The 27,142-nt window shown below is 36.9% G+C and overlaps 1 protein-coding gene across 1 annotated transcript in view; it reads left to right on the plus strand.

Moving 5' to 3' along the window:
• The window catches only part of LOC134367978 (cilia- and flagella-associated protein 47-like), a 1,412,159-nt gene that overhangs the window by 686,469 nt on the left and 698,548 nt on the right, over positions 1–27,142 (plus strand).

The raw sequence follows: 27,142 nt of genomic DNA on the forward strand, positions 1-27,142 counted from the left end.
ATAGAGAACCCATAAATCAACCCATACACCTACAGTCATCTGGTCTTTGACAAAAGCACCATGTCTACACACTGGGGAAGAGACTGCCTCTTCAGCAAATGGTGCTGGAAAAACTGGATATTCATTATAGGAGAAAGAATATAGACTCATACCTCTCACAATATACCAAAATCAACTAAAATGGATTAAAGAATTAAATATACATCCTGAAACAGTAAAAGTCCTTAAGGAAAACTTAGTTGAAACACTCCAGGAAGTAGGAGTGGGTACAGAGTTCATGGATATAACCTCAAAAGCACAGGCAACCAAAGAAAAAATAAACAAATGGGATTATATCAAACTAAAAAGCTTTTGCACAGCAAAAGAAACAATCACCGAGTGAAAAGACAACCAACAGAGTGGAAGTAAATATTTGCAATATATATATCTGACAAAGAATTAATATCAAGAATATACAAGAAACTCAAACAATTTTACAGCAAAAAATTGAAAAATCCAATTTAAAAAATGGGCAAAGGAGCTGAATAGGCATTTCTCAAAGGAATACATACAAATGACCAACAGACAAATGAAAAAATGCTCAAAATCATTCAGCATTCAGTAAATGCAAATCAAAAACACTCTGAAATACCATCTCACTGCAGTTAGGATGGCTAATATCCAAAAGACTGAGAATGATAAATGCTGACAAGACTGCAGAGAAAAAAGAACTCTCATACACTGTTGGTGCAACTGAAAATGGTGCTGCCTTTATGGAAAATGGTATGGAGCTTCCTCAAACAATCACAGACAGATCTACCGTATGACCCAGCGTTAAGTGAAACAAGTCAGGCACAGAAAGAGAAATACCACATGTTCTCATTTATTTGTGGGAGCTAAAGATAAATAAATACATAAATATACAAACAGATAAAGGGTAGAGAGGAAGAAGACAGAACAATCACAACAATTCCTTGAACTTGTTAAGACAAGTGAACAGATATGATGTATTGGGGGGAGGGGAGAGAGGGAGGGTGGAAAGAGGAATGGGTAAAGGGACACAAAAATCAAGTACAATGTACATTGAGAAGTTAAAATTAAAAAAATAAATAAAAGTAAAAAAAAAAAGTAAGGGACGATTACTATTTCCCTGTGGAGTTTTTAGATCCTCCTCCCCCTGTAGTAGGTAAAATAGCCCCTGGGTTGATAAATATCAGCTTGGCCTGCTAAGCCAAGGAAGCCTCCCCTTAGTGTAATTATACTGTCTCAAGATAAAACTGTTGCTTGTGTGTTACCTGATAAACATGACTTACCACTCTTAGTACTTGTTACACATCTTTTTTTTTAATCCCTAATATGACCATTGGAAACACCTGTCTTCAATGGGCTGCAACCCTGGCCCAAATACATAACAGATCAGCCTGCTAAGTCTGCTCAGAGTTCCTGCCATCTGACACATCAGGTCTGTCATGGACAAAGCAATCAGCAAATCAGACTGAATGGATATGGCTGTGAGCATGAAAAACAATAGAAAACAACTAATATTGCCCAGCACATGATAAGGTATGATGAGACTAAAAAGAATATATTTACATTAGTTACAGAACAGCTTAACCAAACTTGTCCTATCAAGTGGTATTCTGTGTGGGATGGAGTAGGCTGCCTGACTACAGTGTAAATATAATTCAAAGCAGCACCAGCCCCATTCTGCACAGAAACGTTGAATGGGACAAGTAATAACAATGCAAAAAGTGGGATAGATCCCTAAAGAATTATGTGTGAATACTACCACCCTTACAGATATTGATCAATGGGGATGGCAAAATCTCTCATCTTATTTGCCTTGGGTTACCCTCTAGGCTTGTGGAACATATAGATGGCCATACCTGCCATACAGTTGGACAGGAAGATGTATATGGAGATGGACCTATATTCCTGGAAGAGTGCTCACTACCCTTCTGCATCTGCCTAGCAGTTGGGAACTCTTTTCTGCAATGCATCGAGTTAGACACACTCCCTGGTGGTTTTATCTCCTTGCAACTTTTTCTCTGAAAGTTGGTAATATTGTGACTGAAAAGGCAGTGGAAGCCCTAGCCAACCACATTGCCCTGAATGCTAGTTCTCATGCCATCCATTTACTAAATATGTGAAGTCTCCCAAATTAGAAAAGTAATGCTGCAAAACAGCATGGCTCTCATCATATTCACCACCACCCAAGGGGGCACCTGTGCCATTATTAAGGCAGAATGCTGTGTACATATTCCAGATTTCTCTTACAATACGTCCCTGTGAAACCCGTGCATACCAAAACTAAGGCCATTGACACTATTGCCTATGACACATTCTCAGATTGTTTTTCCTCACTCTGTTCATTCTGGAAAAAAGTCATAATGGGAATGGTGGTAGTGGTAGGTGTGCTGCTGTTCAGTTCCTGTGGGTTGTACTGTATTTGTGGTATTTGGATACAATGTGCAATTTACTATTCCACCATAGGGGACATGCAGAAGATTAATGTGATGCAAAGACTGAGGGTGGAATTGTCATATATAGGGGTGGAGCGTAGGGTAAATGTTGGACATAGCCTTATTCTCCCCTCCCTGTGCATACCAGAGTTCTCCCTCCCCCTGGGAGACTACCTTGGCCAAGGTAGTTACCCAAGGAAAGGCATGTACCCTTTAAGACAAACAGGAGGCTGGAGGGAGCAGGGATCATAAGTAAATGAACAAACATTCTGGCCGCAGGAGAATAGTGAATAGATTAACTTATCTACTCACACAGTACTCCCATGCACTCTGAGTTATTTGAGCTCGGTGAGGATGTGCACTGAAAATGATTTAGACCCCTACTCTGATCTGTTAACTGTATAATTGTTGTATGTACTCCATGGCAGTGTGGATTTCTGATCAATGGACATCTTGATGCCTCTCGTAAGTCTAACAAACCAATGTCTCTACCCACTGGATCTCCGGGTGATTTAGAATAGGTAAATACTACAGGAGTACCCTCTCAGGTTTGTGGCTCCAGCATTACAGGTGGTTGTTCTGGAATTTCTGATCATGCTCAGGAGTCACTTGCCTTCACCTTGTGCTGTCTATTATAGGTGAAATTTCATAATGGTTGTCATCTGCACTTTCATTCCTCCTGTAACATGCTCGTTGGTTGTGTGGTTAAGCTGTTGCCAGCACATTATGAGTCCATTAACTACCAGACAGAGGCAGCAGTGCCAATCCAGCCTGCATATTTATGAGCAGCTTCCCTGGACATGTCCCTAACTATTCCTGCCTCAGTTATGGGTCACAATATGAAATCCATACTGTGTTTAAGCAAAGCCTCTAGATTCTCAGCTGATCTATGGGAGAAACAGTTACACTCAATGGCTGTCTGAATGTTTTTATTCCATCCTACTCAAGCACAAATCTAATTTTAGAGTATAATTTCTTGTCGGTAAAAATGACCCCAGGCATATGGTATCATCTTTGTTCATTGATTATTTTCATTATAAAAGAAGTATTTGTTTTGTGGCAATCTAATTAGAACAAACTGGAAAAAATAATTGTTTGATCCAAATGTGTTGTTTTATTAACAAAAATTTAGAAATTTAAAAGAAGCATGATTTTTCTCCTGCATGAACAGATTGACATGAAAACCTTTAAAACAGGAAATTCAAATTAAATAAAATGTTTAGAATAGGAAATTTAAGCAACTCAACAGTAATTATTAGTACTATCAAAGATAAAAAATCATTAGCTATTTAATAGTAAATGACAATGGAAATTCAGAAGTTTAAGTATAAAGCTTTTGTCAAAAGCTTTGTTACACATTTACTTTTCCTTAAAAATATTAATTTCCCATGATGACAGAGTCTGAAAGTTAAATCCAAGGACATTCTTAATTGTACATTTTCCAACTCATGAAATGTTTGTGAGCAAAGACAGAGCTACCCTTCTCCCTTACAAGTCCAAAAGGAAATCCATCATAATAGTGAAATTCATGAAAAAGAGAGTTCTCATTTTAAGAATATGTTGATAAAATATATCTTCTTTCTTAAACATGTGAAATAATTTAGCTTATTCATGCCAGAAACATAAATAGGAGTATTTTACATATTATAAATAAGGGATTTATCTACTGATATCTGCATCCCTTTAGATGTAATCTAGCAGAGACAGAATCTATTTTAATCCTTAAAAGCTTGGAAATTTTACTGGTCACATTGTGTCACCACAATTATTCTCATTCTCTCTCTCTCTCTCTCTTTCTCTCTCTCTCTCTCTCTCTCTCTCTCTCTCTCTTTCTCTCTCTCTCTCTCTCTCGCTCTCTCTCTCTCTCGCTCGCTCTCTCCCCCCTTCCCCATCTCCCCCTTTCTCTCTCTCTTTCTCATTATTTTCTTTTAAGGACATGATTTTTCAAAGTCCTTTCCAATTCTGCACCACAGCAGATGCCATCCATGCCCTACCATATACCTTTGAGCACTTAAATGAGGTCTCTCTCTGGCCACAGGAAGGTGCTCAGCCCTTGCATGGATCAGGCCACAAGTGTCAGTGAGAACCTGCAGGAGCAGTCCTCAAGCAATAATGAAGAGAAATTGGTAGAAAAATAACCAGCTTCTATGCCCTTTGATTGGAATAACTCTGAGGTAAATTATATACCAACTTCCAGAGGTCCCCAGTAGGATTGAGCCCCAATTGCCTGCAGTAATAACCTGCTCATCAACACCTTCTTAATTGGTTTCCTGTCTTTGCAGCCTCCCACTCCCCTACTTTTCCTTCTTCAGATTACCTCTTAAACAGACTATTTGTTCTCAGTGCTTAGTCTCAGGGTCTGCTTATGGAGGTATTCAACCTAAGTCATTGTTTAGAAAAAATAACTTGGGATTCCTGCCCAGAGTTGCATTTTTTCTAGGACTTCCCTCTATCCTTCTTCTGTTTTTCCCACTCCTCAGGGCAAGGAGTCCAAAGACCCACTGGAACATGTCCACTCCCAACCATATTTCAGGGACCAGTGATACAATAATTCCTACTAAATAGCCTGAACCTGCTACCAGCACTTGTACAGCACTCTTCTCCGGTGAACTGAGTTTGAACATGTTGGCTGAAGCATCCACATAACTCAGAATGAGTTCCTTAACAATATAATTTAGACATCATAGCATTCCTCATGTCTTTGACTGCCTCTTTTGTAGTTTTCATCTCTGTCTTCTCATGCTGATTCTGAAGAGTTTTGGCAAAATGTTGTTACAATTCTCTATTTCTTTCATCATCTATGAGTATTTGCAGTTTCTCACATCCATTGAATATTTTTTCATATGTTATTTTAGCTCTAATCCTTCCAATTACTGGATCAGTAATTCTTACTTTTGACAGAATGCTTTCTTATATGCTTTATAATTTTTTATTTTATGTTCATTTTTTGAGGCTTTCCCCTCCCCACTCTGTGAAGCCTGCATTTCATGAACTTCTCTTGCATTATTTTGTGTTTGCTTTTACCAGTAATTCTAGGAGATCTCATAATACCTAGAATGATTCTTATGTTACGCTCTTGATTTGGGGCTCTTGGTCCATTCAGGTGAAATAATACAAAGCAAGAATGCACTGGATGAACAGATTTCGTTTCTTTGGAGATGCTTTTCCCATCTAGTGGTCAGCTAAATACACGCAAACCAGAGCATTTATAAACTGATTGGTAGATTTCAACCAATCACTTACTTCACCAAAAATGCAGCTATTTTAAAGTTTCAACTTCATTCAAAGGTTTCAATTTTATTTTTACATGAACCTAAGGGCTTATCACCCTTTTTTTCATGGGAATGGTGTAAACAAATATATATCCATAGCAAAATAGGAAATATCTCTAAAATGAAAAACAATTTACTGGTTATAATGAATCAACTACAGTGAAGCTAGGAACTAAAAGTTCATCCCCTGCCAGACCGTAGCAGGTGGCTCCATGATTTCCCCGAGGGGTGGTGTTAGAATGGCTAAGTAGAGAGCTGAACTTCCACTCCTGACCTGATAGCAGCCAGTCAGTGTGAGGCATTAGTTTGCATTCATTTATCCCTCTCTACTCTCCTCAGTATTAGTGGGAGACACCAAGGATCTGAGTTTCTACCTTCACCTAGAAAAAACAAGTGGAAAGAGAAGGTGTGAGAATCTGCTAGTTGGTACTTAACCTGCTTTCCTGCCCTCCATGTTTCAGCAGGGCCAAGCAGGAAGCCAAATATAAAGAAATGGATAATGAATATGCTAAAACAAACAAACAAACAAAACAATGACAACAACAAAGAAACACACATACATGCAAACACAAAACAACGAAACAACTATTAGAACATTACCCATCTACTGGCAATCCCAAACACTGACAATGTTGGTGAGAATGTCGAGCAACAGGAACCCTCATGCATTGCTGGTGGGAATGTAAAATGGTACAGCCACTTCAGTAGACAGTTTGGAAGTTTATTACAAAACTAAACATATTCTTACCATAAGATCTAGCAGTTGTGCATGTTGCTACTTAACTAAATGAGTTCAAAATTTATGTTTATACAAAAATCTGCACATGGATGTTTTAGTAGCTTTATTTATACCTGCCTAAACTTGAAAACAACTAAGATGTTCTTTAACAGTTGAATTGGTAAATAAACTGTGGTAATCCATACAATGGGACATTATTTAGCACCAAAAAAAAAATAATAATAATAATAAGCTATCAAGCCATGAAAAGACATGGTGGCTTAACAACATATTACTAAGTGAAAGAAGAAAATCAGAACAGACTATGTACTTTATGATTCCAACTATATGACATTCTGAAAAAGACAGAACAATGAAGTCAGTAAAAAGATCAGTGGTTTCCACGGGATCAAGGATTGGGGGGGATGAACAGGTGGAGCCCAGGAGATATTTAGGGCAATGAAACTATTCTGTATGGTACTCCACTGGTGGACTTTGGTTGATAATGATGTGTCAATGTAGTTTCATGATTATACAAAATGTTCAACACTAGTGTCGAATGTTGATGGTGGGAGAAGGGACGTAGGTGGAAGTGAGGGGATACATGAGAATATTCTGGAATCTCTGCACAATTTTCCTATGAATCTAAAACTTCTCTAAAAAAATCTATTTTAAAAAAAAGTATTAAAACTAATAAATGAGTTCAGCAAGTTTGCAAGATACATGACCAACACACAAAAACCAGTTCTATTTCTATACACTAGAAATAATCAATCTAAAAGTGCAATTAAGAAAATAATTCCATTTACAATAACATCAAAAACAATAAAATAACTAGAAATAAATTTAACCAAGGAGGGGCAAGGAATGTAAACTGACAACTACAAAACATCCCTAAAAGAAATTTTAAAAGACCTAAATAAAGGAAAAGACAATCCATGTCTATAAATCAGAAGATTTAATATTGTTAAGATGGGAAAACTTCCCTAAAGCAATGTACAGATTAAATGCAATCCTTATTAAAATCCTAATGACATTTTCACTGCAGAAGTTAAAAGATTATCTTGAAAATTTATATGGAATTGCAAGGGTCCCTAAATAGCCAAAACAGTATTAAAAAGAAAAATAAGGGAGGAATTCTTTACACTTCCTGATTTTAAAACTTAATACAATTATATAGTAATTAAGATAGTATGGTACTAGCAAAAGGATGAACATATAGCTCAATAAAAAGGAAATGAAAATCCACAAGTAAATTCTTACAACACTCTGACAAGTGATTTTCAGCAGAGATTCCAAAACAATTCAGTAAGTGAAATAACAGTCTTTAAACAAATGGTGCTGAAATAACAGGATATTCACTTACATAAGAACGAAGTTGGACCCTTATGCCATGCACAAAAATTAACTAAGAATTGGCCATTGACTAAATGTAAGAGCTATAAGAAGATATAAAACTCAAAAACTCTGAGAAGAAAATATAGGAGTAATATTCATGACCTTGGTTTAGAAAAAGTGATCTTAGACAAAAGCATAAACAATGAAAGAAAAAAAAAGATAAATTGGACTTCATCAAAACTGAAAACATATGCTTTGAAGGAGAACACTAAGACATAAAAACAATCCACAGAATGGGTGAAAATATTTTTAAGTCAAATACTTAGTAAGGGATTTATATTCTGAATATATAAGTAATATTTAGAACTCAATAATAGAAGATAAGTAATCCCATTGAATAATGGGCAAATAATTTAGCAGAGCCTTTTCCAAAGACAATATAAAAATGTCCAATAAGAACACGAACAAATTAAAAAAAAAAAAAAAACATGCTCAATATCATTAATCACTTGAGAATTGCAAATCACAACCACAATGTGATACCCACTGCTATGACTATAAAGAAAGGACAGATAAAATGACAAGTGTTGTCAAGGATGTGTAGAAATGAGAATCTCTACATTGCTGGTAAGGGTTTAAAATGGCACAGCAACTTTAGAAAATAATTTGGTCAGTCCTCAACATGTTAAACATAAAGTTTCTATAAGACCCAGCAATTCTGCTGCTATGTATATACCTAACAAAAATTAAAATTTATGAACACACAAAAAATTTTACTCCATTGTTCATAGCAGTATTATTCACAGTAGTCAAAACTGAAAACAACCCAACTGTCCATGATGATGAATGGATAAATAAAATGTGGTACATTCAGACAAGAAGATAGAATTTGGCAATTAAAAGAAATTAAGTACAGATAAATGCTATGATATGGGTGTACCTTGAAAATATTACACTAAGTGAATGAATGTAGTCATAAAAGGACCTACATATTGTTTGATTTCCTTTATATGAAACATCAGGAATAGGCATATCTATTTAGAAAGTACATAGATTAGTGGTTTTCTAGGGCTGCCTGATTTAGGAGAAAATGGGGAATGAATGCTAATGAATATAGGTTATACTTTTGGGGTTATAAAATTTTTCTAAAATTGATTGTGATGATGATTTGTGGAGTATGCATAAAGCAAATGTACTTCACAAGGCCTGGCTTTCCAAAGCCTTGCAGTTTCAAATATTGACCTTGCAAAGGACAGGAAATTTTCCCCAGGCTATAGTCTCTATTGTAAGATAAAGAATTGTAACACAGCAAGGTTGCTGGCTCAAAGACAGACAGGTAAATGATTCATATGTAAAGATACAGGGAAATTGCTGTAAGAAGAGAATGTTTGCTAAGATCAAGCTTTTGTTGGTAGAACTTAACTTCTTGAAAAAATTGCATTATGGAATGTAACCTTGCTTTTCTTACTGAATGTTACCAGCTTCTATTGTTAAACTTGTTAAACTGTACTTAGAAAAAAACCCACCTATGTTCTCTTCCTGTAACTTCCTGGTCTGGAGAATAAATGTGGGAAGAGAACCCCAATTCATGGTTAATTTCCCAAATGGAAGGAATGACTCTATCTTGAGGGTTCTGGGAGATTAACCCCTTTTGGGGGCTTCTCACTGCTCAGAAGAGATGGGCTTTGAGTAATCTTTGGTGGCTCCATCACCTGGAGGAAAAGGGGTGACAAATCCATGGGAAGCAAAGCAACAATGATTGAACAACTCTGTGAATGTTCTAAAACCCATTGAAATGTACATTTTAAATGAGTGAATTGTATGGCATGTGAATGAAACATCAATAAAGCTTCTAAAAGTAAGAAAACAAAAATATACTACAAAAATTTAGAAATCTACACAAAACAACCAATTCCTTGAAAAACCACAAACTGCCAAAACTTAACCAACACAAATAGACTATTCAAAATTTTCTCCTTATAGACTCATATGCTATATTGTCACACATTTTAACTTTACATATCCTATAAATCTTTGTTTATTTCTATCTGTCCAAGTTTCAGAACTCTATCATATCTCTTTCATCTGAAGAACTTCCTTTAACATTTATCATGGTAGGTCTACTGGCTCCGATTTCCCTAAATTTTTACATGTATAAAAATAATTATTTCTTTTTCCACTTTGAAGGATATTTTCACTGGACGTGGAAATCTGAATTGACAAGGTATTTCTCTCTCTCTCTCTCTTTATGGACACTAAATATGTCACTTCATTGTCTGTATTCCTGAATCTTTTCTTTTTTTTTTCTCTTTTTTTTTAATACCTTAATAATTGTATTTATTTATTCATTGACAAATTTAAAAGAACAGAATCTTACAATGTATGTCCTCATACAACAAAGGAATTAAACTAGAAATCAGTAACAGAAAGGTAACTGGAAAAACTCAAAATAATTGGGATTAAACAACACACATCTAAATAACATAGTGGTCAAAGATAATATCTCGAGAAAATTAAAAACTATTTTTAAGAAAATGAAAATAAAAATATAACTGATCAAAGTTTGTAGCATGCAAGAAATGTAGTGCTTAGAGGGAAAACTTTTTGTTTAAATGTTTCCTTTTTACTTATAATTACTAAGATCATAGAAAATATGTTCTTTGACCACAGTAACAGAAGGAAATTTGGAAAACTCACAAATGTGTGGAAATTAAACAACACTCTCCTAAATAAACAATGGGTAAAAAGAAAAATCACAGGGAAATTAGAGAGTATTTTGAGATGAAAATGAAAGTGCAATGTATCAAAATGTATAGGATGCAGTTTTCATGCAGTGCTTAGAGGAAAATTTATACTTGTAAACATCTATACTAAAAATCATTAAAATCTCATATCAGTAATGTAAACCTCTACCTTAGGAAAATAGAAAATTAGAGCAAACTAAACTAAAAGCAAATATAAGTAGGAAATAACAAAGATTACAACAGAAATATGTGAAATGGGGTATTAAAAAGTAATAGAGAAAATCAACAAAACCAAAAGTTGATTCTGGGGAGGCACCCAAGCAGGCAGGAGAACAGGCCAGCAACCAGCCAGAAACCTGTCCCACCCATGCAGAAGGCAGGACCCCATGCTGTGCTGCTGCTGATGTTGGAGGCACACAAGCAGGCAGGAGAAAAGGTCAGCCACCCTCCTGGGCCTGTCCCACAAATGCAGAAGTCAAGACTCCATGTTCCATGAAACCGCCATGAGGCTTGTCACAGCTTCCACAGAGGTGGCCCACAATAGCCACTGCCACAGCTAATATGGTTATAGTGACAGCTTCCTGCCTTAATAACATCCATGACCACTGTGCAGGTGGCCCACTATACTTTTGACTTCACTAACATGAGGAGAGTCACTGCATAAGCCTGGAAAAAAAGGAAGAAGTCTTTCTCCTCAAAGTCCATTCCAGCAAAATAGAAGAAGCAAGCGGTCTACCAGAGAACCAAAAATCAACGTATAGATACTAGAAATATGAAAAAAAAAACCCAGAAAATATGACACCACAAAAGGAATTAAGTAACTCTCAAGTACCAGATCCTGTAGAACAGAAAACCCATGAAATGCCTGCACAGGTATTTCAAGTAACTACCTTAAGGAAAATCAATGAGATAAAAGATGACTCCGTAAGACAACACAATGAAATGAGAAAAAATATCCAGGGTATGAAGGAGGAAATTTACAAAGAGATTAATACCTTTAAAAAGATTATAGCAGAAGTCTTGGAACTGAAAGACATGTTCAATGAAATAAAAAACACAACTGAGAGCTTAAGCAGCAGATTAAACAAACTGAAGAAAGAACACCCAAATTCAAAGAAGGTCTTTATGAAATAACTCAGGCACACAAGAAAAATGAAAAAAAAAAGAATTTTTTTTAAAAAGAAGAATCTCTGAAAGAACTAGCAGTCAAACTTAAGCACACAAACATCTAAATTATGGGTATTCTAGAAGGGGAGGAGAAAAGCACTGAAAAGCTATTCAATAAAATAATAATGGAAAACTTCCTGGGTATAGGGAGAGAAACAGTCCTTCAGATCCAGGAGGGTCGAAGATCACCAAACAGTTTCAATCCAAAAAGATCCTCTCTGAGACACATTATAGTCCAACCGGCAAAGCTCAAAGACAAGGAGAGCATCCTAAGAGCAGCAAGAGAAAAGCATCAAGTCACTTATATAAGTGTAGCCATCAGACTAACAGCAGACTTCTCAACTGAAACTCCACAGACAGGAAGAAAATGGAATGACATATTCAAAATATGAAATTCAGAAGGATAGAAGAAATCTTGGGTAATTAGAGGGGGGAGGAGGAAGGGAGAGGGGGATGGGGAGAGATTGGACAAGGGGCATAAAGAATTATTTTGATTTGTAACAATATATATGCTAGTAATATTGATTTGATCAACATATCTCAATGTTGAACAGCCAAAATATGTATAATCAATTTTGATTCAATAAAACATTTTATTTAGGGTTGTTATTGAGAAGTATTGTCATGCCTGGCATTTTATGGCTTTTTGTTTAGATGTTTTGAGTATCATTTTTTCCTTCCTTCTCCCTTGATTATTGCACTTCCCTGTTTGTGGGGTATTTTTGAAGAGGTAAGGTTTAGTTTCTTTTGTCTTTATCATTTGCATTTGTGTTTTACTGGTGGCTTTTGCTCTTATTTTGTAGTTGTGGGCATGACCTGGCAGATATATATGGGACATTACATGCAATAACTACAGAATACACATACTTCTCATCAGCACACAGAACTTTCTCCAAGATAGACCACAAGTTAGGTCACAAATCAAGTCTCAATAGCTTTAAAAACATCAAAATAATCTCAACTATCTTTTCAGACCACAATGGATTAAAACTAGAAATTAATAACAAGCCAAACACAGTACTCTATAAAAATACATGGAAATTAAACAACAGGCTTCTGAATGACCTATGGATTCAGGAAGAGATAATTAAACAGAAAATCAAAAAATTTATAGAAAACAATGAAAATAAAGACACATCATATCAAAACCTGTGGGATACTGCAAAAGCAATGCTAAGAGGGAATTTTATAGCAATAAATGCTTGCATTAAAGCAAAATAGATAGATATCATGTAAACAACCAAGCTCCACACCTAATAGAACTAGAAAAACAAGAAAAATCCAATCCTAAAGTTTGTAGAAAGATAGAAATAACTAAGATCAGAGCAGAACTAAATAATATAGAGATGCAAACAATACAAAAGATCAATAAAACAAAAAGTTGTTTTTTTGAGAAGACAAACAAAATAGACAAACCATTAGATGAGTTAACAGCAACAACAGAGAAGACCCAAATAACAAAAATCAGAAATGAAAAAGAAATCATTACAACTGATTCCACAGAAACACACAAAACTATTAGAATCTATTATAAACAACTATACACCAACAAATTTGAAAACCTGGAGGAAATGTACAAATTTCTGGACACACACAAATTACCAAGCCTGAACCAAGAGGGCATAGGAAACCTGAACACATCAATAACAAGAAATGAATTTGAAGCAATCTCCCAACAAAGAAAAGTCCAGGGCCATATAACTTTACTACTGAATTCTACAAAACACTTAAAGAGGAACTAATACCACTTTTTTCAAACTTTTCCAAAAATTTGAAACAAAAGCCACTCTCCCATACTCATTCTATGAGGCCAGCATCACCTTGATACCCCAAAGATAAAACAAACTAAGAAAACTACAGAACAGTATCTCTGATTAGCATAGATGCAAAAATCCTCAATAAAATATTGGTAATCAGGATGCAGTAGCACATCAAAAAAATTATACACCACAATCAAGTGGGATTCATTCCAGAAACGTAAGGATGGTTCAACATACGCAAGTCAATAAATGTGATACATCACATAAACAATATCAGGGACAAAAACTATATGAGTATATCAACAGGTGCATAAAAAGCATTTGACAAAATTGAACATCACTTCATGATAAAAGATTCTCAACATATGAGGAATAGAAGGAAAGTATCTCGGCACAAAAAAGGCAACAACAACAAGCCCACTGCCAATATCATCTTTTATGTAGTAAAACTGAGGCCTTTTCCCTTAAGTAAAGAAATAAGACAAGGATGCCCACTCTCAACAGTCCTATCTAACATATTACTGAAAGTACTAGCCAAAGCAATCAGGTGAGAGAAATAAATAAAGGGCATCCAGATTGGAAAAGATGAAGTCAAACTGTCCCTATTTCCAGATGACATGATCTTATGAATAAAAAATATGAAAGACTATATGAAAAAAACTCTCAGAGCTGGTTAGTAAATTTAATTGTATTGCAGGATACAAAATCAGTGTCCCAAAATCAGTTGTGTTTCTATTTTCCAATAATGAGCTAACAGAAGGCCAAATTAAGAAAGTAAGCCCATTTATAATAGTCACCAAAAAAATAAAATACTGAGGAATCAATTTAACCAAGGAGATAAAAGATCTCTACAATGAAAACTAAAAACCACTAATGAAAGAAATTAAAGAAGACACAAAAACATGGAAAGATATTCTATGCTCTTGGATTGGAAGAATTAACATTGTGAAAATGTCCATGCTACCCAAAGTGATCTACAGATTCAATGCAATCCCTATCAAAATATCAATGGCATTCTTCACAGAAGTAGAAAAAAACAATTCTAACATTCATACAGAACAACAAAAGACTCTGAATAGCCAAAGCAATCCTGAACAAAAAAAAAAAAAAAAAAAAAAAACAAGGCTGGAGGCATTAGACTACCTGACTTTAAATTATGCTACAAAGCTATAGCAACCAAAACAGCATGGTGCTCACACAAAAATAGATGCTCAGACCAATGGAACAGAATAGAGAGCCCAGAAATCAACCCACAGACTTACAGCCAATTTATATTTGCCAAAAAGGCAACACAAACATACATTGGGGATAAGACTGTCTTTTCAATAATTGCTGCTGGGAAAATTAGATATCCACATGCAGAAAAATGAAACTAGAATTGCACCTCTCACTTTTTACCAAAATCAACTCAAAATGGATTAAAGACTTAAGTATAAGACCCCGACTGTAAAACTACTAAGGGAAAATATAGGGGAAACACTTCAGGAACTAGGACTGGGCACGGACTTTATGAACAAGTGCCCCAAAGAACAAGCAATAAAAGAAAAAATAAATGGGACTATATCAAATTAAAAAGCTCCTGCACAGCAAAGGAAACAATCAACAGGGTGAAATGACAACCTACAGAGTGGAAGAAAATGTTTGCAAATCTATATCTGGCAAGGGATTAATATCAAGAATATATGAGAAACTCAAACAATTACATAGTAATAAAACAAATAACCCAATTTAAAAGTGGGCAAAAGAGCTGAATAGACATACAAATGGCCAACAGGCACTTAAAAAAATGCCCAATATCACTCATCATCAGGGAAATGCAAATTAAAACCACATTGAGATGTCACTTCATCCAAGTTAGACTGGCTACAATCAACAAAATGGAGAATAACAATTGCAGATGAGGATGTGAAGAGAAGGGAACACTCCTACACTGTTGGTGGGACTGTAAATTAGTATAACCACTATGCAAAACAGTATGGAGGTTTGTCACCCACAACTACAAATAGATCTACCATATCATCCAGCAATTCCACTTCTTTGTATATACCCAAAATAATGGAAAACGTCACGTGGAAGTGATACCTGTACTCCCATGTTCATTGCAGCTCTATTTACAATAGCCAGGATATGGAACCAACCTAAATGTCTATTGATGGATGTAAGGAAGATGTGGCATATTTACACCATGGAATACTAATCTGCCATAAAAAATAATGAATTTTTGTCATTTGCAGCAACATGGATGAGCTTGGAAAAAATTAGCTTATGTCAAGTGAAATAAGCTAGGAACACAGGGGAAAATACTGCATGTTCTCACTCATAAGTAGGAGCTAAGTGAGAAACAAGGAAGGAAAGAAAGACCACAGTGGTTAATTGTACTTGCAGAGGGAGAGAGCATAGTGGGGTGAGGGAAGGGGAAGGGATGTTGGGGATTAATTTGGTGGGGAACATGGGGAATAATTGCCATCTGAGGTAATGGGCATGCTGACATTATTGATCTGGCCATCACATTTTGGGCACAAGTGGTAATGGTGAGATTTGTACATCATGAATATGCATATCCAATAAAGCTAAATTAAATAAATAAATTATAAAAAGGACAGTGTACCCTAAAAAGAAAAGAAAAAAATGATTCTTTAAAAAGATCAACAAAATTTGCAAACCTGTATCTACACTGTCCATGAAAAAAGAGAGAAGATTGAAATTACTGAAATCAGAAGTAAAGTCAGGGCATTATTACATTATCACTACGGCTTTTTGTAGTGGAAAGATTTAGTTTTTTTCTCTTCCTCATTTACATTTTTGTTCTACAAATGGGTTTTGTTTTTTCTTGCATATTCATGGTAGTGATTATCATTTTTTGGATTCCAGATTCAGGACTTCCTTGAGCATTTTTCGTAGTGATGGTTGTGTGTTGGTGAATTCTCACAGACTTGTTTTTCTGGAAAATACACCATTTTCCCCCCATTTCTGAAGGATAGCCTTGCTGGGAATAGTATCCATGGCTGGCAGTTTTTGTTTTTTTTTTTCTCTTTTAGTTCTTTGAATATGTCATCCCATTCTCTTCTGGCCTGTAAGATTTCTGCTTAGAAATCTGCTGTTAGTTGTGACTTGATACTTTTCTCTTATTCTCTTCAGATTTTCTCTGTCTTTGAGTTTTGCCAGTTTGACTATAATGTGTTTTGAAGAGGATCTTTTTGGAGTGAATCTGTTTGCAGCCTCCTGGATTTGAAAGCCTATGTCTCTTCCTATACCTGGGAAGTTTTCTGTTATTATTTGGGTGAATAAGTTTTCCATGTCTTTTCCTTTCTCCCCCCCCCTTCTGAAACACCCATGATTAGAATATTTGTGTGCTTAAGGTCATCTGATAGTTGACTTAGATTTTCTTCATTTTTTAAAATTCATATTTCCTTTTTTTTTGTTGTCCGCCTAGGTTATTTCTAAATGACTATCTTCAAAATCAGAAATTCTTTTGTCTACTTGTTCTAGTCTGCTGCTTAAGCTATCGGTTGTGTTTTTTGAGAGAACCTTTCAGTTCCATGAGTTCTGCTACATTCTTTTTTAAGGTATTAATTTCTTTGTACATTTCCTCCTACATATCCTGGATTTTTTTTCTCATTTCATTGTGTTGTCTCAGTCTTCACATATCTCAGAGAGTTTCCTTAAGATTGTTGATTGGAATCATTTGCAGTCATTTCAAGATTTTCTTGCTCTATAGGGTCTGGTATTTGAGAATTAATGTATTCTTCTGTTGGTGTCATATTTTCTTGGGTTTTCATATTTCTAGTATCTCTACATTGGTGTCTGATCATCTGGGAGAGCAGTTATTTCTTCTATTACTCTGGAGTTGGCATTGAGGATAGAGATATCCTCTTCTTTCTCCAGTCTCTGTGGTGACACTCCTTGACACAATAAAGTCGAGTGTCTGGCAGGCCACTTGCAAGTGGATGTGGCTGCTGCTGTGGCATTGAGCTGCTTTTTGGCAGTCATGGCTGTGGTGGGCCACCCACATGGAAGTTGTGCTTTTTGCATGCTCTCTTGCCTGCTTCTGGGCAGAGGGGGCTGCAGCCCTCAGCTCCTCCCAATCTTTTTTTATGGGAAGTTTCCTGCGATTTTTATCTTTGTTTTTCTGTATGTAATTTTTCTTCTCCTTGCCCACCCACTTCCCACCTCACAGCTGTCTTCAAGATTTTCTCTATCTATGGTTCCAACAGTTTAAATATAATATAACCTAAGTTATTATTTGTTTTCTTTTTGTTGCTGTTGTTGTGTGTGGTGTTTATCCTGTTTGGTGCACTTTGAACTTATTGGACCTGTGGGTTGAGGCCTGTCACTAATTTTGGAAAATTTTCAGCTATTATTTCTTCAGATGTTTCCACTGCTCCATTCTTTTTACTGTCCTTCTTGTACTAGGATTCCAATTATTGTTTTTATACTAAAAATTTTATTTATTTATTTATTTTTGATTATACATATTTATGGGGTACAGAGTTGACTATCAGTATGTCTGTACTGTATGTGATGATCAAATCAATGTTACTAGTATGTTCATTATTACAAATTATAATTAATCTTTGTGTCCCTTACCCAGTTACTCCCTAACCTTCCTTCCCCTCATTCTTTCCCACCTCTAGTAACTATAGGTCTGTTCTCTCCTGAAAGTTCAGTGTTTTATTGTGGATTTTCTTCCTTTTTATGTTACTCTGATTGATATTTTCCTACAGAAAATCCTACAGAGATCCTTGGATGCTGTGTTCTTTTCCTTTACTCAGTTTTTGCATTTCAGTTTGTGTCATGTCTAATGCCCTATCATTAAGATCACTGATTTTTTTTCTCAGCTAAATTGTGTTCACTGTTGAGTCAGCCAGACATCACTGTTACTGTGTTTGTGATTTCTAACATTTCCACTTAACTCTTTCTTATAGTTTTTATTGTTCTTTAATGAATTACCTTCTTGATTTTTCATGTTACCTACCTTTTCAATTAGAGCCTTCAATTTATTAATCAGGGCTATTTTAAATTCTCTGTGTGAGAGTTTCAACATAGATATCATATATAAGTGTGGTTCTGATTACTACTTTATTGAGACTGTTTTATCCTGCTCTCTGGTTTTCCCCATAAATTTTTTGGCATAAAGGAAGGAAGATGTTGAAGTTATAGGACTTTGTTTTGGGGATTTGTGTCAGTTTAATTAGGAGCAGGGCTATGTTTGAAGTTTGTCATTATGGTTACTACTGTTGAGGTTGGTTTTTGCTATGGGCACCAGAGTCTTCAAATTCCTATAGTAAACTTGTTTGAAAAACTGTTCTTGTATCTGGGTGTTCCCTTTGTGCTGCTCCCAGTGAGTGTTTGCCATTTGCCGTTCTCCTGGCTGTAATGCACTGTTATTTTTACTCAAGTATTGTTAATGTGGTGGTGGGATGTGGAGAAATAAAAAATATTCTCTGATATTCTGATTGAGTCTCAGTCTTAGAGTGAAAAGTGAACCTGTGTCTCATGAGTGTGGCCTTCTCAAGTGCTTCTTCCCCTCTCCCTGGGGAAAAACCCTACCCACTCCCATTCTCCCAGGTTCAGTAGGTGTCACCCAGTGTCCTCAGTATGGGTCCTCAATGCTCTTTCTTCCATATATTAAGGTGTGATTTTTTTCTTAGGTGAGTTTAGGGGCTTATGCCTGGGTTGAGTTCTTTTTCTCCAGTTGTAATAGTACACACCAATGCCCACAACTTATAACTTTCCTTTTCCAATTAAACCTTTTGTTTCATAATGGAATTGTATCTGGATGGATTTTGCAATGACTACTATACCCCAATCTAGACAGTATCACAGGAGGATTTTTCTCCAGATCATCCCCATCCTTCCTGTAAAGACTTGATCAGAAACCTGGAATACAAGCTTGCAAATCTGTGGGTTACCTTATAGGTATAACACCCAAGGGCTTAACATTTTCATGCACAGTTTCCCTAAATTTAACAAACTTTCTAGCACCATCTTTTTACCATCTTTTATGGTGTTTGGGGTCTTCTACAATAGATAGAAATACCTGGGTACTGTTTCTTTTTTAACTCACCTCTCTCCACATATCTAGATAGCCATTTGTGTAGGAATACCAGTACTCTGGTGGGTTCAGGAAAAGTTTTCAACTTGTACAGGTTTCTTTTTGTTGTATAAGCTGGAGCTATGTCTTTCTAGCTTTTTAAATCCCCAAACTAAAACAAGAAGTGCCACTTTTTCTTTTGTAATTCCTCAGAAGAGTGGTATTTGCTTCACTGAAGATATGTATGCTTTATTGTATAGCAAAACACAAAACAAAACAAAACACTGAAAAACATCTGAATGCTGACTATATATGGTTTAATATATTTTATTAAATATCAAATGTTTATAACATCAAATCATTTTAATACATGTCAAAATGTATTAAAGCAATACAAGAATTGATAATTGGATAAATAGTAGTTAACTCAATGTCAATTACCAAGCTGTCTCCAACATTTTTCAATTCCTTAACTATTTATGAGCTCAGATTTACTAATAAAATTGCATAACAGAGTTTTTAAAATGTCACTCACTTCTGGCTTCAGCTCCAAAATGTAAAGAGCTTGCAATTAATCACTTCTATCCTTATATAAAAAAGTGAATAAACTGAAAATCATCGTTTCTTGTAACCAAAAAAGAATTGAACTTGCAGTGCAGTTGCCATCCCCAAAATCTGGAAAGACAATTAAATTCAAAGTCAGAGCTGAGATTTGCTTACCTGTAGCAGAATCTACTGAGCCGAAAAATAGTAGAAACAATTAAGTGGTAATTTTGATGAATTGCTGGAGGCTGAGTGTAAACTAGTTTAAGACTGAGAAATACCTGGATCCACAATTTTAGTTGTGTCTCCACAATTTCATGAGTTTTATCTACAGAAACTGCACCAAATTCACATAGTAAAGAACCCCTCATGGCTCTAAAAAGAAAGGAAAAAGTAACAATTTTGAAATAGCCCAGAGCATTCTCCATAACAAAGGATCACTCTATAGACAAAAAGACCTTACCAGAGCCTTATCCAACCAAAGGGAAGGACATGTAGCAGATTTGGGTCCCCTTTAGAAATCCTCTTTCAAATAAGCAAAGGGGAAAAGCTCAAAAACACTTGTGAAAGTCACAGCTCAGGGATACAGGCCCATAAAAAAGAGATTTAACCATAATACTATACAATTCTTCCCCTCCTCCACAACTTACCACCACATCAAGAAGTCTTCAGTATAATCATGGATTCCTGTTGAAAAAGCAGTAAGAAACTCCTCTATGGATGAGTTCTTAGGGAAGTCCAAAGACAAATAGGGAGGCAAAAACAGGAACACTAAAGACATTTAAAATCTCTGACACTTATTGTTAGAACAAATATTAAACACAGCCTGGCCCCTGGCCAGATTAACCTCACATTTAAAGTCTTTTTACCTCAGTTACTATTACTCAATACATCAAGTACAGCTCTCAACAAAAGATTGAAAAGTATGTTAAAAGATAAGAAAAATATTTTAAAAAGACAAAGTATGCATCAAAACCAGAACCAAATATGAGATAGATTTTGGAATTATCAGGCAGGAAATTTATTAAAATGATTACAAATATGTTAAGGGATTTAATGGGAAAGGTAGGCAATATGTAGGAACATAAGAGTGTTGTAATCAGAGATATGGAGACTCTAAGAGAGAATCAAAAGGAAATGCTATGAATAAAAGAAAACACACACACTGTAACAGATATAATGAATGCCTTTGATGAGCTCATCAGCAAACTAGACATGGGTAAAGAAAGCATCAGTGAGCCTGAAGATATGTCAATGGAATCTTTCCAAACTAAAACACAAAGATAAAAAAGACAAGAAAAGGACATCCAAGAACTGTGGGACAAGTTCAAAAAGTACAACATCAGCATAATTGGAATACCAACTGTGAGGAAAATGAAGTAGTTTAGTCAGGACCCCTCACCTCAGGTCCAATTGGGGGTGGTGCAGTACATTCTTTGTAAACAAGTTGTGTGGGGGTGGAGTTAGTGTCTATGCACACCCAGGTACTTTTACTTGTTGCTATTCTTGTGTGTTCTTCAGTGTGTGAAGCAGTGGCTAGGCAGAGCTCATGTCTAAAAATAGAGCATGTTTACTTTGTTGGCAGCTGCTCAGTTTATCTTTGGACTGCCTAGCTCTTAGACATGTATATGCTGAATAAAGACTATTTTTTTCTTCAACCAAGGCTCCAAAGACCTTTTCCTGTTTCTTAGCTCACAGACCTGCATGTGAAGTGTTTGTGAATGAGCTTTAGGGGTCTGTGAACTCCAGCCCTATCTCTACACCAAGAAAAGAAGGAAGAATGAGGAAGTAGAATTATTTAAAGTAATAATGGTTAAGAAATTTCCAAAATTAATGACAGACACCAAACCAAAAACACTAAACAGGATAAATACCAAATAAAAAAAGCCCTATATCTAGACATTTCATAGTCAAAGTGCAGAACACCAAAGACAAAAAAAAAAAAAAAAAAATGAAAGAAGAAGCCAGAGAAAAATGACTCCTTTTCCAGAGAAGAATAAGCATAATAGTTAGGTTAACTTCTCATCACAAGCCATGAAATAATGAAAAGATTGAAAAGTAATGCTTAAAATCTTGAAATAAAAAAAATAACTGCTGGTTTTCAAGATGGCGGTGGCTGTGGCGGTTGGCGCAGAGTAGCTGAGTTGGAAAAGTTGGCCACTGGGCCTCAGGCAGCCGGGAATCTTGTGGACCTTCCTCTTGCCATCTCTTAAGGGAGGACCGCTGCTGGTGGCCGGTCTTGGGGGCTGACCTCCACTTTGCCCTCGGCAGGAGAGCCTGCCTCATTTACAGGCAACAGCTTTGAAGAATGGAGCAGGAAAAGAACTGTTTCTTAGCTGCAAAAGTGAGTCTCTAAACAGGAACACGGCGCCAGGGCTGCTGTGGATGCAGACAGGATCCTGGAGGCTGGGGCCACGCTGAAGGCGGCCAGCTGCCCTATTCAGGATTTGAGGTTTCAGGCAAGCATAAAAGAAGATTCCTGGGAGTGCCTGAGCCAGGCCACAGGACTGAGCGAGCAGCCCAAGGTGGCGGAGGCCAAGAACAAGGAAGGCGACAAACCAGAGGCAGAGAGTGAGCACCCGACCTGGCACAGCCCTGTGAGTGACCCCTGGCCCGGCCCTGCTCGGGGGGCTGATGCCCACCTGGCTTCCGCCTGCATCACCAGGCCACTCACCGCCCCGGGGCTGCCTCCAATTTCCCAGGTGCTGGCAACTCCAGCTCGGCTCGTCTCCTCACTGAGCCTTCCCACTTGCTTGCCCCGGTGCAGGGCTTCCTGGGGCCTGCGGGCCAGCCTCCCCTCCCACTCCCTCCGTGGTTCTCTGGCGGCGCTGGTGGCGTGGGGCATCCCCGGCCAGTGTTGGGAGGGCAAGGAAGTATGGGCGGGGCCGACTGTCACTCCACCAAAACCTGGACTCCGGCCCCCAGTAAACTTCCTGTTACTGGGAGGCAGATACCATCTCTGCAGCCACCAGTTCGGAAAAACACCTAACCAATTTCTGGTTGGGAATAGTGTGGTCGGAGAGTTCCCAATTCCGCTTGAAACTACCGGAGAGCTGACTGCAGGTGGGCACTAGACTCGGTCAATACTGGGGGTATACAAAGGTGAACAAGTCCTGAGAAAGATCTACACAGTGCTACAAAGCCACCCAGAGCGACCGGTCGTCTGTGCCTACCAGAAACCTGGTAGACTTCCTGGGAAGGCGGTGCCGAGCAGGGTCTTAATGGCCCAGCTGATAGATGAGGGTTGCAGAACACACGTCCCAGCCCAGCCCAGTGCGCACACAGTGGGGAGACATGCGGCCAGGGAGGCGGAGACTCGACAGAAACCACACACCCTGTGGGGTTGCCACTGCATGATCCAACAGCCTGGGACAAGCACACAGAACAGGGTGAAGTCCTGCATGGGAAGTGAAAGCTCAACAGAGATCACACACCCTGTGGTACATTGATCCAGCAGCCCAGCACAGTCCAAGCTGACCAGCGAGGTGGCTCCCCGGAGAGGCCCGAGACCCAAGGCAACCATACACACAAGGCACTAGAGGCCAACTGAGCAGTCACGGAGGTAGCCATACCAAATTGGCAACAACAGCAACATCTTAGTCAGTAGTCTGAAACTGGTGGACTGTGAAACCCCCGCCACAAAGAATAAACATCAAAAAAAAGATACCAGAAATACAAAAAATCAAGAAACTACACCACCAAAAGTTGATAAATCTCAAACTCTACATCCTATAGAACAAGAAGCCCTTGAAATGACTGACAAGGAATTTCGAGTGATAATTCTAAGGAAACTGAATGAGATACAAGAAAACTCAGCTAGACATCATGATGAAATGAGGAAAAGTATACAGGATCTGAAAGAGGAAATGTACAAGGAAATCAATGTCCTGAAAAAAATGTAGCAGAACTTACTGAACTGAAGAAGTTATTCAGCGAAATAAAAAACACAACGGAGAGTTTAACCAGCAGGCTTGTCGAAGTTGAAGAGAGAACCTCTGAACTTGAAGATGGGCTGTTTGAAATAACACAAGCAGACAAAAAGAAAGAAAAAAGAATCAAAGACATTAAAGAAAATCTGAGAGAGATATCAGACAACCTTAAGCACTCAAATATCCGAGTCATGGGTATTCCAGAAGGGGAGGAAAATGGAGATTCCATTGAAAACATATTCAACAAAATAGTGGCAAAAAACTTCCCAGGTATAGGAAAAATCACAGATCTTCAGATCCAGGAAGCTCAACGATCTCCAAATGTATTCAACCCAAAAAGGCCTTCTCCAAGACATGTTATAGTCAAATTGGCAAAACTCAGAGACAAAGAGAGAATCTGAAAAGCTGCAAGAGAGAAGCGTCAAATCACCTATAAGGGAGCCCCAATCAGGCTAACATCAGACTTTTCATCACAAACCCTAACAGCTAGAGAGGAATGGGATGATATATTCAAAATAGTAAAAGACAAAGATTGCCAGCCAAGAATACTCTACCCTGCAAGGCTATCCTTCCGAAATGAAGGGCAAATAGTATATTTCTCAGACAAACAAAAACTGCGTGAGTTCACTACCACAAGACCACCCTTACAAGAAATCCTCAAGGGAGTACTGGGTTTGGTTCCTGAAAAATAACTACCACTGCCATAAAAACCCAAGAAAAATCAATACCCACTAGTATAATAAAAATGGCATTCATAAAGAGAAAACAAACAAACAAAAACACTATCTACAACCTAAGGAACCAACAAACACAGAAATCAAACAGTAAATCAGAAAGCAAGGAACAAAAGACACCTAAGACAACCAAACAACCAATAAAATGCTAGGAATAAATCAACACCTTTCAATAACAACTCTTAATGTAAAAGGCTTAATTCCCCAATCAAAAGACACAGACTGGCTGACTGGATCAAAAAGGAGGACCCAACTATATCCTGCCTACAAGAGAACCACCTCACCCATAAAGATTCACATAGACTAAGAGTGAAAGGATGGAAAAAGATTTACCATGCAAACAGAAAAGAAAAATGAGCTGGAGTAGCTATTCTTATATCTGACAAAATAGACTTTAAACTAAAAACCATAAAAAGAGACAATGAGGGACACTACTTAATGATAAAAGGACTGATCCATCAAGAAGACATAACAATCATAAATATGTATGCACCCAATGTTGGAGCAGCCAGATTTATAAAACAAACTCTATTAGACCTAAATAAGGAAATAGACACTAATACCATAATAGCAGGGGACCTGAACACCGCACTGTCAATAGTAGACAGATCATCTAGGCAAAGAATCAGTAGAGAAACACAAGATCTAAACAAGACTCTAGACCAATTGGACTTGGCAGATATCTACAGAACATTCCATCCAACAACCTCAGAATATTCATTCTTCTCATCAGCACATGGATCATTCTCCAGGATAGATCACATATTAGGTCACAAATCAAGTCGCAATAAATTCAAAAAAATTGGAATTATCCCATGTATTTTCTCAGACCACAATGGATTAAAACTAGAAATTAATAAAAAACGAAATTCTGGAAACTATACAAACACATGGAAATTAAACAGCATTCTACTTAATGACATTTGGGTCCAAGAAGAAATCAAGCAGGAAATCAAAAAATTTCTTGAAACTAATGTAAACAATGATACATCATACCAAAACCTGTGGGATACTGCAAAAGCAGTATTAAGGGGGAAATTTATTGCATTAAATGCTCACCTCAGAAGAATGGAAAGATGGCAAGTGAACAACCTAACACTTCACCTTAAAGAACTTGAAAAACAAGAACAATCCAAACCTAAAGTTAGAAGATGGAAAGAAATCATTAAGATGAGAAAAGAACTGAATGAATTTGAAACCCAAAAAACAATTCAAATGATCAATGAATCAAAAATTTGTTTTTTTGAAAAGATAAATAAAATTGACAAACCATTAGCATGGCTAACAGAAAAAAAGAAGAGAGAAGACTCAAATAACAAAAATTAGAAATGAAAAAGGTGATATTACAACTGATTCATCTGAAATACAAGGAATCATTCGAGACTACTATAAACAACTATACACCAACAAATTTGAAAATCTGGAGGAAATGGATAAATTTCTGGACACATACAAGCTCCCAAAACTGATCCATGAAGACGTAGAAAATTTGAACAGACCAATAACAATAAAGGAGATTGAAGCTGTTATCAGAAGGCTCCCAACAAAGAAAAGCCCAGGACCAGATGGATTCACAGCAGAATTTTACCAAACATTCAAACAGGAATTGGCACCAATTCTTTACAAACTATTCCAAAAGATTGAAACAGACGCAAATCACCCAAACTCATTCTATGAAGCAAACATCATCCGGATACCAAAAGCAGGTAAAGATATAACCAAAAAAGAAAACTACAAGCCGATATCCTTGATGAATATAGATGCAAAAATCCTCACTAAAATACTAGCAAACAGAGTACAGCAACACATACGTAAAATTGTTCATCACGATCAAGTGGGATTCATCCCAGGGATGCAAGGTTGGTTCAACATACGCAAATCAATAAATGTGATACACCATATTAATAAAATCAAACACAAGGACCATATGATCATCTCTATAGATGCTGAAAAAGCATTTGATAAAGTTCAGCACTCATTCATGACAAAGACCCTCTATAAGTTAGGTATACAGGGAAAGTTTCTCAACATATTTAAAGCCATATATGCCAAACCCACTGCCAATATCATCCTGAATGGGGAAAAGCTGAAAGCTTTTCCTTTAAGAACAGGAACTAGACAAGGATGCCCACTCTCACCACTCCTATTCAACATAGTGTTGGATGTACTAGCCAGAGCAATCAGAGAAGAGAAGGACATAAAGGGCATCCAGATTGGAAAAGATGAAGTCAAACTGTCCCTGTGTGCAGATGACATGATCCTATATATCGAACAGCCTAAAACCTCTAGAAAAAAACTCTTGGAATTGATAAATGATTTCAGCACCATAGCAGGATAGAAATCAGCACACAAAAATCAGTAGCATTTCTTTTCTCCAATAGTGAACATGCAGAATGAGAAATCAAGAAAGCCTGCCCATTTACAATAACCACCAAAAAAATAAAATACTTAGGAATTGAGTT

The sequence above is a fragment of the Cynocephalus volans genome, chromosome X (assembly GCF_027409185.1).
Source record: "Cynocephalus volans isolate mCynVol1 chromosome X, mCynVol1.pri, whole genome shotgun sequence".
NCBI classification, from domain to species: domain Eukaryota; kingdom Metazoa; phylum Chordata; class Mammalia; order Dermoptera; family Cynocephalidae; genus Cynocephalus; species Cynocephalus volans.